General features: G+C 41.2%; 1 protein-coding gene and 1 long non-coding RNA gene across 6 annotated transcripts in view; both read right to left on the minus strand.

The window, feature by feature from the left end:
- The window catches only part of cica (capicua transcriptional repressor a), a 51645-nt gene extending 47329 nt beyond the window's left edge, over positions 1 to 4316 (minus strand). Inside the window, exon 1 of one of the 5 annotated variants that reach the window (XM_014341053.2) lies at positions 4087 to 4316. The gene's annotated coding sequence lies outside the window, so the exon portion shown is untranslated. The other 4 variants (XM_014341050.2, XM_014341055.2, XM_042213189.1 and 1 more) reach the window with 4 other exon arrangements.
- A 4783-nt stretch (positions 4317 to 9099) lies between these two features.
- Positions 9100 to 14473, minus strand: part of LOC121812066 — a 27699-nt gene continuing 22325 nt past the window's right edge. The window contains exons 2-3 of the long non-coding RNA XR_006052848.1: positions 10960 to 14390; positions 9100 to 10878 (exon numbers count right to left, since the gene is read on the minus strand). This is a non-coding gene — a long non-coding RNA (uncharacterized LOC121812066). The remainder of the gene's footprint in view (positions 10879 to 10959; positions 14391 to 14473) is intronic.

The raw sequence follows: 14473 nt of genomic DNA on the forward strand, positions 1-14473 counted from the left end.
ACACATTAATTCATTACATAACAGTTTCTACTCACATTACACAAGACCTACAGCCATACCAGGTACATATTGAAAACAGGAGGCCATATTGTAGGATAAACACAATGTAGGCTTACAGCGCAGCATGGAAATAGTGAGGAGCACTCTGCAATTTGCCCAGACAAGCCTTTCTGCATGCAATCCTCTCTCACACACTCACGCACACACTACTTCTTGGCCCGGGCAGTAGAGGCGGGGGAATTCCTTCTTTGCTCACATACTGAAACCCTCCCTTTCTCTCTCTCTCTCTCTCTCTTTCTCAGTGGCGACCTTTATCTATGTATTTCAAAGCAGAGCAATCCGCCCCTACAACTAACTCCATTTCCTGTGGAAGACCATTACCTAACTTCCCGTTACTTTATTCCTCCCTCTCTCTTTGCTATGCTTTCTTTCTTATCCTCCTTGCCTGCATTCGCTCTTTCCACAATATCGATTTTTGTTTGTTTGGTTTTTTTTTACCTCTCATCTCCCCCGTTTTCCTTCCTCTCCTTCCACTTAGTCTCTATACTCGTTTTTGTGCCGCAGTCATCCAGAAACACAGAGTTGTTCACAATAATTGCTATTCCACACCAGAGTCATTCAGCAGCGCTCTTAGCCGTGCCAGAGTCATTCAGATTATCTCTTATTCTGCACCAGCCTCATTCACAGCTCAGACTCACGTTTAGAAAGTAAAACAGATTGATTTAGCTGTGATCACTTAGCTGGTTTGTTTGCTGTGTGGCTGGTGTGCGCTGGACTAGCCTCAGGATGTAGCTGCTGTGGTCTCTAGCTTATCTCTTTGGGAAGTGAAGTCTCCATAGATACAGAAACATGTATATAAGAGGGAGTGTCAACACAGCCCTTATATACTCTGTCATGTAATTCCTCACTCCAGCTGTGATGGTCACTGTCAAAATGTTCTGTTATGATGTCTATCAACCAACCACTAGGCATGTCTACTTGTCAGTGACAGTTTGGCTGTTAACTTACATGTCTGCCTGCCTGTCCCTGTTTCTACATTCGTCCTCCCACTAGTCTCGGTCTCTCTGTCTGCTCGTCTCTGTTCCCTTTTGCTGCCTTCCTGTTTGTCTGTGAAGGCTTGCATTCATTCAGGTCCTTTTAATATCTGACACATCACATCGGCTGGAGAGAAATCCATTTTCAGAGATGAGTGCCGCCTGTCTCAAGGCCACACGCACATACACACACATCACACAAAGCAAACATCTATGTGCTGATAGCTGATAGTGCACACGGAGAGGTTGAGAGCTCATAGCCATCACTGGCCTCTATGTAAATCCCTATTTAGGACAGACAACTGTAGAGCAGACACCATAAAATAATTTGGCAGCTGGCCTTACTTGGTCACGATAGAGGTATGCTACATGTGTTTACTCAGTAGTGCACTGTGTACAACAGCTGGTGTCAGAGTCATGGGCCGTACGATAAGAGCTTAAAGGCAAACTGACACAACACACAGTAACCTCAGTGAAATATGGTGCAAGGGAGTCCATATGGGAGGTAAAGTAGGTCTGTGGCTTTAATGTTTCACATTCATGTAATCATCAGGCGCACATAAAGAGCGGGGTAACAAGTTCAGTCGTAATTTACTTGCAGAATAGCATTTGAGCTGTTGTGAATACCGACTGTAGGCCCCATGGAGCTGATATAAGTCATATGAGAGAAAGAGAAAAACATGACTGACGGATCATTTAGTCTGAATAGGCGTCTGTTCAAGTGTAAGCCACTTTTCTACCATAACTGTGCCAAAATCATTATGAAATCACGCATGAACTGAATCATAGGGTGATTTTTACTTTACTTTAATCGATATAAAACATTCCCAGTCTTATCAGAAATTACCCCAAACAAGGTTTTCCTAGCTTGGAAAGAGTCTTGAGGAGGGGTGTATGCATGCCAGTGCATGTAAAAGCACCATGGGTCCAAGTATAGGAAAGGAAATTAGTCTGTGTTACACTGAACCATTTTTCATTTTTTTCTAGGCATTTTATACACTGAAATAGATATCCTGCAAGTAGTTAAAATATATTTTAATGAAACTAGAAGTGCATGGAGGTTATGAGAGAGTTTGAAAATGCAGGTGTTTACAATACAATCATGGTTATCGTGACTTGTCTAGTACATATATTCCTTGTGCACACAAAACGTTATGTCCTCAATAACATTTATGCCAACACTGCCATAAACCTCACTACAATATGTGGCAAGGATCTCTAATGTCTAATGTCAAGCTGTGACCTTTTAGAGACACCGGTCCCTTATGATGTCTTCAATGTGTAATATCCTTTAGTTTTCTTATATGCAGAGCCTATGATTAAAGTTCATATCAGGATCACTACAAAACTACAATAACAACAGGGCAGGTCATATGTATAAGCATAATATGATAGAAGACACCTGCAGCTTTGGATTATACTGGTTAAAAAAGAACTACACATTATTGATATTTAATTGTCAAAATCATGGTTTTTGTGACCCTTCTAGGACATATATTCCCCATACATACAAAACTGTATGCCCTACAGGATGTTTATGGTCACACTTAGTGTTTACTATTAGAAGCTGCGAGAGATTACAGTGTCAAGAGGTGAACTCTTACAGATATTTTGGCTCTCGTAACCAGATTTAATTAACCCGCATTGTAATAAATGATATCCGATAGTGTTCTTACATTGCACAGCACGTCTACAAAGTTATTTGGGCAGGCTAGGCCAATACTAAAATAAGAAGCAATGCTATCAGACAAATGCATCTATAATTTTGTTTACTATACATTGACTTTTCTCGCAAATTAATGAAAACCAAAATACCTATGAATGGAGATGGGCATGAGAGTCTGTAATACTAAAAATAATATAAAATAGAATAATTCACCTATTATTTACCATGTTACAATGCATGCATTACTGACATGTTCATTTTCTTAAATACTGAGGTTATTGTGACACCTCAAGTACACTCCTAGTAAGTGTGCATACAAAACTGTAATATCTATGACAATATAGACAGAGTGAACTTTCAGTCCCTTCTAAGTGCGTTTCTAATCCACATTTAGTGGACAGATATCTAAAAGTTTTTTTCAAGTTCATAACAGGCTTACTACAGAGCTGTAATGACGATAGGGCAGGTCAATATATGCATAATCATAAACCCGAGCAGATAACAGCTGTTAACTTTACCAAGACAAGGCCCCAGAGCACAAAATGCAAACAACAAGCGGTGATGTCACCTCTGCTTTAGCTGGATAGTGCCGTGTCAAGCCCTCGTAGTACCGCGATTACTACCAGTTTTACTCCAAACACTGCAGGCCGTGGCGTGCACCGACCAGGCCTCAACTAAACACACAAGGCCTCTTGGAAATCCTCTACTCACCGTAACCGGGAAATAACCGGTTTAACGGGCATACTGACCCTTAATGCCACCATATATGGCCCATATCTGCCAGCTTACACGACCTTAAAGCGACAAACAGCTACACAAAGTCGCTTGTTTGGCCCATCCGAAAGTGACAACCGTGTGAAAATATAGCTGAAGCTGCCAGGATAATTTAGTATGCACCCTCGTCGTTATTAGCATAATTGCAGCCGTGTTACATGGGGTGGTTTGAGGGGGGTTAGTGTCAGTGTGTTGCCACAAACTAGCCCAAGGGGAGAAAAAAAAGGCCTCTACAAGCGCTTTAAAACCACATATCAATCCAAATGGCCACGCTGATTTAATAAAAAACAGGAAGAAAGCATGACAAGCGAGGAGTTTTCGAGGTTTTTCGTAAATAAGCGCTGTTTCTGGAAAGTCCAACGGCTGTTATGGCGTTCTATTTTCTCGTGGAAAAGTTTCAGGCTCACTATGCCTAAGCCGCACCGCTCCCTGTTTTTTTTCTCGCAGAAGACACCCATTCCGGTCTCTTCGCAGGCCACCCAGATATCGCAAACTGTGCTGATCAGCTCCTCTGCTAATACTGTTTGTGGTAAACATGAACAACGTTAGCAAACGCACAACAAGCCCCACTGCAGTGCTGCAGGAGAAGATTTGTAGGCAGCCTGTACTCACCAGAGCTCATGTATAGTACCCCGGTGTGTTTCTCTGATGAGTTTGCTGGGTAAAATAGGGCAGGGTGTCCAGTCGTCCGCAGCTGCCAGTTAGCGGCCGTTCATGTTTCTCCGGCAAAGCAACTTAAAAGGAGGAAAAACTACTGCCCTGTACATTCTACACTACAGTCGCAAAATGGTGAATGAAGCCCCAAAGCCTTGACAACCAGCCCGTCCGACCAATCGCGGAACACGAACGCGTACAGTAGCCAATAGGATGCCGCGTAAGGCGAGTAGGGGCGAGGCCGCACGTCAAAGTAAATTTGATTGACGGCGCATCGTGGCCAATCACAGTGTGGGAAAACACAGAACAGCTGTTCGGAGAGCAAGGCTGCTGCGTCCAATAGAGCTGCTATGTGGGTATGTCTGCGACTCTATACAGGCACGCAGGACGGGACTGAAACCTTTCTCTCCTCCTGCCTTTATTCATTTATTTATTTATTTATTTATTTATTTATTTATTTATTTATTTATTTATTTATCGTTTACATTTGGCTATAAACATTAATGCAGAAAAATGGGCTGTGGCTTGTCAAACTAAAGGTTAGACTTCCTTTTAGTGGACAGTGAAGAAAAAAAAATCACTGCCATGACATTATCAGATTTAATAAAGATCAAAATGTCAGGTCACCAGCTTCAGCTCACAGTTTCTAAAGCAGATTTAGTACGCTTCGTTAGCTACATGTGTGCTATTTATGTATATGCATGTGTTCCCATGTGCTGCACAGCTGCACTGTGATCCATGTAAGCCACAGGTTGAGTGTAGTTTCAACAGGAGCCACACAGAAAAAAACACCAACTCCCAAATTCTCATGCTTTCTCTCCCTTCCCTTCTTCCATTCTTCTTTCACCCTCTAAGCAAATCAGAGGCGCTCTAAAAAGCACAGTGCCCCTTTGTCCCGCCTCCTCAGCCAATCAGGACAGCCACTGAAGGCTATACGTCACCAGAGCCATCTGTTATTGGCTGAGAGGCCCGAGGTCTGCAGGCCAATGACCGAGTGGTGTGGTGAGGTCATTATGCTTGTTGCCATCAGCTTGGCCAAACAGAAGGAGTGAAACCCCAGTGAGTAAGTTGGTCCAAACATGGGATTATGGCTCCTGAGAGAGTGACCCATATACACTGTGGGCCTCCCTGCACAAACACACACATACACTGTGGGAGATGTTTGCAGGAGCATATACCCTGAGGAATACAGCACAACACGGAATGTGATGGAAGCACAGAGGCATAGTTTCCTAAGACACTAATGGCGTTGCTGTGTAGCAGTGCGGCACGCCGTTTCTATAGCTTGCAGGCACAGATGGCGAGCATGGTCAGTGATGATACAGAGCTGGCTGGCTGGCTGGTTGCGGCATTGCAGTCTGTCTGGCGCACTCACACGCACATGTACACACAGGCGAGCGGGCACGCTTCCATAGCTACACACAACTGGGCACACACATAAACACAGGCACCTACACACACACAGCAGGCGCAGTGAAGTTATAACATGCCTGGGCGTTACATAAGCTGTGCGTGATTGTAGCACACACACATATATACGCACCGACTTTTGTGTGTGTACAGCCTCTTCGAGCATGCAAACAGGCACTGTTGCACATACAACAAACAGAACACAGGTTTATTCTAAGTGTTAGGTTGCACACGCATGTTCGGGCTTAGCTTTCATGTATTAACTGTACACATATGAAGTGACTCACAAATCAGATACACACACACACTTAAGAGTGAGTAGGATCTCCAGACATCAACACCCTGTATAGTGAAGCACTGCAGTCTCTTCCTCTGCTCATTCACTGTAGACAAGTGTGTATTCAAGAAATGTAGGGCGAGTAGCAACTTTGAGGGGTGGCTGGTTTCGTAAGGCGCCGTCGAGAGACATTAGAGTGAGACGGAAACCCGAGATTTAAGTCTCTGCAATGCTTAGAGTGAGGCTGGAAATCAAAATGTGGAGGAAAGGTGGAAGTGAGACAGGTGGAGTGAATAAAGAAGGACAGGAGACTGCAAAGAGAGGGGGGAAGGGAGACAAAGAGACAGGTATAAATCATGTAAGAAAAAAAAAGAAATTGTTGGACAGCTTCTCAGACTGAGAACGGCTGTTTGTCGCAGAAGTCGAGCTGCTTGTGAATGAGCGGCATAAATCCGGACGGTATTAGCACCTCTGAGCACTTTCTAAGAATGAGACGGAGAGCTGTGGCTAAGCCCCCCCAATCCCAGTCACTTTACACTAAATGCATTATGGCCACTTAGCTGCTAAACAGCTCCAGGGACCCTGCACTGTGCCTGACCCAACACTCTAAAATGCTCTAATTCAAGTGTGTGTGTGTTTTAAAAAAAGAAACAATTCGCCAGTGAGATGAGTCCAGCACTTCTCTTCTCCAACCCTGCCCAGCATTTTGAAGTTGAATAGGTGTACAGTAGATTTAACAGCCTGCACTTGGGGTGTGAGTAATACAATCTGACACGAGTGTGGAGTCACTCATAGATAATGCATGTATAATTATCTACAAAAGCCTGCAAAACTTGAAATAACTCTCCAGTCTAAGATGAATAAGGTTGTCCCCAAATATGTGGAAATACTCCACATCACACAGTACAATAAACCTTTAAATAAACAAAAAGACATTTCAGCTATGCGCCGAGTGATATTACCTCAGCCTGCAGCTTATCAACTACCATTTCATTTGAATTTCATGGGTTAACATGACGCTAACCCTCCTTTTTGTAAACTGCCTAACTTGAATAACCCTAAACCTGACTTTAAGGCTTGGTTGAACATAAGTAGAAAATATCATAGTAGTTAATGATGTATTACTTCTGTATACCGAGTACTGCAATACTCAGTGCACTGCAGGATAATCATCTCAGGCAGACTTAAAAGGAGATTAATGTCTTTCAGCAGAAAAGTTATCATTGAATTAAAAGCAGTGTTGGGGCTATTATTTAAAAAAAAAGAAAAAGCAATGTATCACACATTACTTAATTACTCCCTGAAGAAAGTAATTTGTTACACAGCTCACTGCATTATTTTCTGGTACATTGTGACATGTCCTAAAATTTATTGTCACATATTTAACAGTTGCCAGTATAAACCTCAGACTAGCGTCCCACACACTGACGCAAATGAATATGCTGATGACACACCTCTGACCTTTCTTTTAGCGTTTGAACTTAGAGCTGACAACACAAAGTAATGTTGCAAAACAGCTCAAAGAGACTTCAAAGTGTTCATGCAATGTGTTTCTTGAGTAGAAACATGCACAGGTAGAAATGGAGGTTACAGTGCTGTAAACCTGTCTTTGTTATCTGCTGAAGATCAGGATCTGGCTGCAGGCTTAGGGTTAGCATACACTCGCTCCTGGTTCTCTGCTAGCTCTGCATTAGCACGCTTCATGTGCAGATGTTTGCAAACAGCTGTATTAGCAGTATAATGAAGATATTTTTGTCCTCAATTCAGCCTCCTTGTGCCTTTTTTGGTTTGTTTTTGTAATAAAAATAAATTTAATGACCACATTTTCATTCCACAACAGGTGTGGACTACAACACCATTTTTTCTTGCCTGCACACAAGCTAAAATAAGCTGACTGTACTGTCACCTTTGATGGTTTTTGTTTGTCTTTTTTAGAACAATTTAAAGCAAATACATAAATGACTTAAATATGATTAATTGACCAAAAATAAAAAAATAAAAAAATAAAAAGTTGAAATAAATCATTAAAATGATGACCAACAACTGAAATCAATAGCTAATACTAATGATTACAGAAAGTCAGAAAGTCTCTGTAGTATGCATAAGCAGCTGAATCTGTTAGCTTACAGTATGGATAAAAAAGTAAAATAGCTTGATAAAATTAACAAAAAACAACTGAAGTTATACCTCGAGTATAGCTGACCGCTGACGGTGTTAGCCTACAGTATGTATACACAATAAATTGTTAGTTAAACATACTGATTGAATTGAACAAAGAAAGTTGATCATTTTTAAGTAAAACTATGGTTAGCAGTTGACATCAAATAGGCAAAACTGTTAGCCAAACAAGAAAAAAGTCATAGATTAGTGCAGCATTAGCTAAATAGTTTGCAGTTACAATATCTAACAAAAGGATAGATGTTAACAGCTAAAATATTATGCTATACAGTTATTGGGGTGAGCAGTTGTAACAACTGGATACAATTATAGATTAAACCTTTGATGTAATCATTAGCTAAAATCAGCTTAAACAGATTAAACTGTTAGCTAAACAGACCTGACAGCTTGCAGAAAAGTAGCTACATAGCTGGCTGAAAAATCCACAATTATTAACTAACGTTGAAGCTAACACTTACAGTTCTTAGTATGGATAAAGAAAGTAAACTGCTGGCTAAATATAACAGATAAACTAGAACTATTGACATTTTTTCGAAATAAGCACTGCCTGTCTGGTGAAATCTAAAAATAGATATTAAAGAAAGTTTTCCAAGGTCAAATCAGTCTTTCTGCTTTCATTTCAAACTATGTTGTTATAAAACATTCTGTCATTTTGCATCCATCCTTAAAATTACTGAATCTTGTGGCAGCAGTTGGCTGTTGTTTCTGGAAGCAGGCTTAACTCTGCTTTATGGGGCCACTGGAATCTTTAGCTTCCTTTGATTTCATGGACATGTGTGTGTCCTGTAAACAACAGCTGGACCCTGTCAAGCTAAGAACCCAGCAGGTTTGATGTGAAACCGATGGGGGATCAATGTGCTAGACAAACTACTGCTCTGGTTTCACTGCTCTGAGATCAGTTTCCATCAGTGGCCGTGTGGGAACAGAAGTAAGTGACTGTGACTTATCAACTTCACAGATAAGTTTCCTCATATGAACCACCTTGACCAACGTGTGATTTAGAAAAGTCAGAGATGTAGGCTCCGAAATTTCAGGTTAGTATTTATGAGAAATCATTTGATTGACAGTTTAACCAGCTGTTTTGTCAACACAGCACCTTCATTTTTAATTAAGATTTTAATCCTCCTGTACGTATTGACAGTCAGTGTTAGATAGTGGACAAACTTTTTAATTCATCAGTAATTCTTTTGTCATTAAACAAGGTGTAGGTATATTTTTCTGAGCTCATTAAAACATGTTTTTAAAGATAAGTGGTCTTCACAAAGCAGCCCGGGCAAACGTATGATTTTATAGAATATAATGCATTATTAAACAGTATATGAAGCATTTAAATTCAGCTCAACCTTTAACACCTACAGCAGTAATCCATATAACACTGATGGGGAACAATGCTCTGCAGAATACTCTTGATACTTTAAGTGCAATTTGCACATAATGCAGATTTATGTGTAGTAAGGTGGTTTCATTGCTACTTTTATTAAAGGAGTGCTTCTAAAAATTCCTCCATCACTCTTCATTGTCACCTAATAACAAATATTTAGATGACATCTATATAAGTAATAGTATTTCTCAACTCTATAAGATGTTCTCTTTTTGGAGGGGGTTGAAGTCGTCTCTGTTTGCGTTTCTGTAAAAGTCACAGCATGCCACCTTGAGCAAGAATATGTATTCTTAACATAAACATATACAAGCATGAATCTAAATGAAGCTTATGCGTAAGTTCAATAAGGAAGAGCTGTAATCAGTCATCCGCCTGCTTTCCTGGGTGTTCGAGCTGCTTGTCTTCATCACTTCCACTTTCCCACGCTTGCAAACTCAATCATTACTCTACTCCAGTCTTTTTCTTGCCCACCGTCTGTGAGCCAATCAGCCGCTATTCTGTCTACTGTAAATCTCACTGCTTTTCTATCATCCCCCCTTCATCTTCATTACCACCATCTAGACTCTGGGGTTCCTAATTCCTATCATTGTTGGTCTCCAGCCTGCTATGGTGGGTCAACTGACTTTAATCATCAAACAGCATAATAATAGACAAATTGTTTATCTCAATACATCGTGTTCATTACTTCCATAAGGAAAATCGTGAAAAGCTGTTTTCTTATCTGCTGTTTCTGAGTTCAGGTACTAAGTTTAACTCTCGTGCACACCCTGTGTGATAAATGTTTTTACCGAGCAGGCTTAGTTTGTTTCTGAATTTGCTGTCACAGTTGAGCTGTTTTCATTTCCACTGACACATCATGAATATGAGGGTTTTGTTCCTCCCTGTCTGTTAATGTTGCTTCAGGGCTTGACTCATACTCTCTAACAGGCAGAGACGCCGGATGACTCCAGGCCTGCTATTTACAAAAAATGTAAAACTTCATTTAAAAGGCCTCACATGTTGTATGCTTGCCTCACTTCTGTCATACAATTGATACCACACGCTTTTTGTGCCAGCAGCCGAAACATTAAACATCACTGCGACTTGGCTTGTATAATACAACGACTCCCACTTCACTTCATTTTGCATATTTCTCTTATGTAAGTGCATTACAAGTATTGGTTTGCATATTTAAATAACACAAACTATCAAACCCACCACAGTGACCACACAATGACCACAGTCTCTTACTCTCAATGTTGCAATAATCATCAGAAATGAAGCAAAAGAAAACTATTTTTAACTATAAAGGCTGTGAATCAGTGTTGCCCACACACAGCTACGCTGACAGATTAGTTGGACGTAAAACAATGAATGGAAATCTCACAGAGCGATAAAACTGGTGGACACACACAGTATCTGCAGCAGCCGTCTCTGCTCAGTAGATGGTGCCATCTCTCCTGTGAATAAACCCGGAGGCTTCGGTGCAAGTCATCTTTGATGCTCCCGATTCTTTGGCTCATGCCTAGAAGATGAGCGTTGGATCAAAATGTTGGTAAAGCTGAGACCTTTTGTGTGATATAACTTGTTTTGACCAGCCACTTACCCAACATGGTGATATTTTACTATTTAATTTAGCACAGGGAGGGATAATGGGATGGAGATGGAGCTGCCAGGCAGGAGGAAGAAAAGAAGACCAAAGAGAAGATTCATGGATGTAGTGAAGGACATGCAGAGGGTTGGCGTGACAGGATACTGAGGACGGAGTGGGATGGAGACAGACGACCTGCTGTGGCAAGCAGCAGAGAGAAGATTTAATTTCACCGCTTACTCCATTTCATCATTTGAGATTTGTATTTTCTTACAGTTTTTCTCAGTTGCTATGAAACATTTCTTAGAACTTTTCTCAGTATTCTCAAAGCTTTAAACATAAAACCTTGTTTTCAAAATACTTTAACCTCTTGTGAGGCAAACCCTCACAGTTCTGAACTACACATGAATCTTCAGATCACACGCACAACCATAAAAATATAAACACCATTCAGCATTCATGACACGCTGCATAAAAAAAATTAAAAACAGTGTTCTTGACACGTAACTCTGATCTTTCCAGACTCGTGGTTGTTTTATAATCCTACAAAAATGATAAAGTATGAAATAAAAACAGAAATCCAGAAACAGGGAGGTGGCAGTCCCTCCTCCTCCAGTATCATGTAACATCACAGTACAACAGAGGTTCAAGATCATGGTGGCTTATTTTAAATTCTTTTATGTGTCACGCTGTAATTTACGTATGAAAGCAGATGGGTCATCCAACATAACCATATGTTATACAAGTATGAATCAAGTGCACACAAGGTTGAATGAAGGAAATGTGGAGCCGGTAAACCACAGTTTAAGAGAAAGAAGTCTGATGGTGTATTATTTTCTTTGAAAGTACAAGTGTTGGGTCCATTCCCGTTTCTAGTTTGCATTTTTTGTAGAATTGCAAGACAATCACTTTTTGAAGGATCTGGACTCAAAATGCAGGACACCAGAATAAAGGTTTAACAGGCTTATTGAAGATAGAGTCATCTTGAGAGGTATTTCGTCCGCAGCTTTTCTTTTCTCGTTTCACCACACGGGCTGTCAGAGATGAGGAAACGTCCACAGCAGAGCCGAACTACACATCGACCTGGCATCAACCGAGGGGACTCTTCAGCCTTAAAGAGCAGGCGGGTAATCACTGGATTGCAGACAGTTGGATGATTGTGGATGATACGAAACAGCTTTCAGGTGTGTAGCCAGAGTAACCATGGGAACAAACGCCATCTCTGAAACACACAAGCAGGTTAAGGGACAAACCCACACTCACTCTCACACAGAGAGAGGAAAGAGATGCAGATTGCCACAGGAGGACAAGAGGACTGTGACACACATGAGGTTTCAAGTGTTGAGTTACACATACAGAAGTTTACCAAAATCTGCTCAGCTTTTCAGAATTCATGAGACAATTAAAATCCAAGAAGAGCCTCTGTCCACTCAGATGAGGACCTATTTATGTTGGAAACATTGGGAAATACTGCTCTCTTTGCTTCTCGAGCCACAACCTTTGAGATGCATTGTTTTACATCCTGAAGGACTATCAGATCACCTTTTGCTGGAGAGACACAGAGACATCAGCAGATCAGAGTGAGCTTTATATCCAAACACCTACAAAGTCCTGAGGTGTCTACACAAAGCTGACAAACTAAGAATCTCAAAGACACTAACATCTCTCAGTGTTTCAAACACACTCTCAAAATAAAAGCTCCTTTGCTCTCATTACCATGAAGCAATAATTCAGAGGAAATGCATGAAAATCAAAGGTGTATGCATTCAACAAAAGATTAAACAGGGTCTGCAATTTGTGTCTAATGAGCTGAAAACCATTTAAAGTCTTGTCAGAAGAGGGGTTGATTCACTACATTAGCTTAAATCACCGAGGTTTTGGTTGACACAAAGTGATTTGGGGCTTTTGCAGTTCACAAAAACACTAATACTTGAGTATCTTCTTCTCATTTAGGTCCAGGGTAGTAACTCGACAGCAACCCCTCTCTGGCTAATCTGTCGAGCTGAACTGTTGGATGAGAACATGTTGAGCCAGCAGCAGACCCGAGCAGCCGGTACTGGACGCTCTCATCTTGTGACTCTCGCAAATAATGAGTCCTCATTACTCACATGAGCCATGAGGACAATTTGTCACCAGTAATACACTCAAACACCTTCTGCGGTTCAGGTATGCATCAGGCAGCGTGTGATCTTCTACACATGCTGACCTGCACTAAGCCAACTTCACTGACATCTGTTTAAATCAGTCTGGATTGATTCTGAGAGGGCAACGCTCTTTAAATCACCCCTAGATACATACTAACAGCTCATTTTGCATTTCACTCTAGATTAGGGCAAAGCTATCAAGCTCATTTCAGTTGGTGGGTCACAAATTACAGCCCAAAACAACTGCTTCACAACCCACCTGTCTTTAAATTTAAAAGAGAACAAGTGAACATTCACATTTAATAAACTATTCATTTAAAAAGCAGATGATGAACAGCAAAGAGAACGTTTTCACAGGGCTCTCTGCAGTCCTGTGAAACACTAACCCCATGACAAGTTCATTGTAGGGTGTCTTCCTCTCTCATGTGCTTACATTTATTAAAGTTATTACCAACATAAGGCAGTCTTGTCAGGGGAGGCCAGTGCCTCCCCACCCCTATAGTGGCTCCCCTGGTCAGTTGCTTCCAGGTGCTGGTAATCAAATGCATTTGGTTAGTTGAGCGTTAGTAAGTGTGAGCATCTACTTTAAAGCAGACTGTCACCTCTGAAGGGGAGCATATAGGTGTGTTAACACCTATCCATAATCTTCCTGGAACAAAATTCACCCCAGGAGCCACATCTCAGACTCTACAGGCCTCAGTCAGCATGTTAAAAGCCTCTTCTGTCTATAAAGAATACAGCAGCACATTGTATGTATGCAAAGCCACATCTGAGCAAACCACAAGACTTCTGATAAAACGTCCTTTGCACAGGCGAGACCAAACACGTCATGCTAACCATAAAGCACAGGGGTGGAGGGGTGATTATTTGGGCTGATTTTCAAACCATCTGAAGGTGTGACTTTTGTCCTGCAGATGCAGATGCAAGTCTGAGTCTTGCCCTGTCGAGGAGGCTCTTCTATGTTGTGCCATGCGTTTATAGGGAGTGGCTCTCTGGTTTCTACAGTCAATGTAGAAGTCCAAGCATTCCTCACTGCACGGCATACCCCGTGTCGTGGAGTTTTGTCCTTGGGATGAACCAGTTGTTGTCTGAGGGTGTGGCTGAGTCTGAAGTGCACTGGGATGTTGTTCTTGGAGAAAATTCTCTCGAGTTTCTCTGACAAACCTGCTACATAAGTAAAGGCTGTTATGTTTGTCATCCTGTTTTTCTATTGCTAATGTCTGTTTCCTGTGTATTCAAACAACTTAAAGAAGTCCAGTCATCCTCTTTCAAGCTCCTAAGACAACGAAGTACTACAAGGACCTGGAAAAAATGAAAAAGAGGGGAGGGATATAAAATATTTCAAATGTTTCTTGAATTGTCAGGACAAGTGTATATGTGTATCT

The sequence above is a fragment of the Haplochromis burtoni genome, unplaced genomic scaffold, assembly GCF_018398535.1.
Source record: "Haplochromis burtoni strain Fernald_Lab_line unplaced genomic scaffold, NCSU_Asbu1 Contig_425, whole genome shotgun sequence".
Classification (NCBI taxonomy): Eukaryota; Metazoa; Chordata; class Actinopteri; order Cichliformes; family Cichlidae; genus Haplochromis; species Haplochromis burtoni.